Source organism: Sapajus apella, unplaced genomic scaffold (assembly GCF_009761245.1).
Source record: "Sapajus apella isolate SASKATOON/1434 unplaced genomic scaffold, GSC_monkey_1.0 scaffold135, whole genome shotgun sequence".
In the NCBI taxonomy this organism is placed as follows: domain Eukaryota; kingdom Metazoa; phylum Chordata; class Mammalia; order Primates; family Cebidae; genus Sapajus; species Sapajus apella.
Window position 1 is genome coordinate 608,380 of NW_022437075.1, and position 1,834 is coordinate 610,213.

Sequence of the window (1,834 nt, forward strand, 5' to 3'; positions counted from 1 at the left end):
GTGTAACTGGCAGAAACCCAGAGGTATTGACAGCAGGGTATGTAGAAGGCTCAAGGGCCAGATCTTGATGCCTAACACTGGTTACGGGAGCAACAAGAAAACAAAGCACATGCTGCCCAGTGGCTTCTGGAAGTTCCTGGTCCAAAACATTAAGGATCTGGAAGTGCTCCTGATGTGCAGCAAATTTTACTGTGCTGAGATTGCTCACATTTCCTCCAAGACCCACAAAGCCATCGTGGAAAGAGCCTCCCAGCTGGCCGTCAGAGTCACCAACCCCAATGCCAGGCTGAGAAGCAAAGAAAATGAGTAGACAGCTTATGTGCACATTTTGTGTTTAAATAAAACTGTAAAAACTGCAAAAAACAAAAACAAAGACTCCAGTGTAAACACCCTGAGATGACTCTTGATGGGTCTAAGCTCGTTGCCTTCAGATGTCTCATTTCTTCTGCAAATGGGTTATAGGACCCATCTGATTTAGAGGAAAATCTTTAAAAACCTTTACACTTGCTTAATTTGGGTATAATCGAGATCAATATAATAAGATAGCTGGGCGCGGTGGCTCAAGCCTGTAATCCCAGCACTTTGGGAGGCCGAGGTGGGTGGGTCACGAGGTCAAGAGATCGAGACCATCCTGGTCAAAATGGTGAAACCCCGTCTCTACTAAAAATACAAAAAATTAGCTGGGCATGGTGGCGCGTGCCTGTAATCCCAGCTACTCGGGAGGCTGAGGCAGGAGAATTGCCCGAACCCAGGAGGCGGAGGTTGCGGTGAGCCGAGATTGCGCCATTGCACTCCAGCCTGGGTAACAAGAGCAAAACTCTGTCTCAAAAAAAAAAAAAAAAAAGAAAGAAAGAAAAAAGAAAAATTCGATTGTATGACTAGACTATATTGTGCGTATCCATTTATCAGTTGATGGATATTTGAGCTGTTTCCATTTTGGGGCTATTGTGAATAGGGCTGCTATGAGCATTTATGTATCAGTTTTTGTGTGTATGTTCAGTATGTTTTCAGTTATCTTGGTTGTATGGGTAGAATTTCTGGGCCTAATGGTCTCTCTGTGTTTACCTATTTGAGGAGCTGCCAGAGAGTTTTCTGAAGCAGCTGCACCATTTTACATTCCCCTCACCATTGTATGATGATTCCAGTTTAAAGATATTCATCCTGGACTGAGAAACCTGTAAATTTGGGTTTACAGAATTCCTCTGTCCTTGAACACCTTAAATTTGCAAAGGTTGTTGGCCTGCTGGGGGAGAGGACTTCCTTTCTACCTTTGAAGCAGGGGCCATGTAAATCACAGAACAGATTGGAGGGGCCTTCCTGGGTGGCTTTGTGAATGTAGGGGCCACAGAGAAAGCTCACCCCTTACTCCTTCAGGGTGGGTTGTCATGTAGCGGGGAGTTTATTCTGAAGTGTGACACTTCAGGTATGGGCTTGATTGCACAATTAGTCCAGTTCTATCCTGATAAAAAGGAGAGTTGATTCCTATAGAATCTCTGCAAATAACCACATTGCTATTCTAGGTGCTTTTAACCCCAAAGTATCAAGCCAGGCTGATTTTTCGAAGAATTCACTTTGACTACCTCCAACTTGGATTACCTCCAACATAAAATGCTTCGAATTGGAAGTTTCTATATGTAGACTTTCTTTTTTTTCCTTTTTTTTTTTTTTTTCTGAGACGGAGTTTCGCTCTTGTTACCCAGGCTGGAGTGCAATGGCGCGATCTCGGCTCACCGCAACCCCCGCCTCCTGGGTTCAGGCAATTCTCCTGCCTCAGCCTCCTGAGTAGATGGGATTACAGGCACGCACCACCATGCCCAGCTAATTTTTTGTAGTT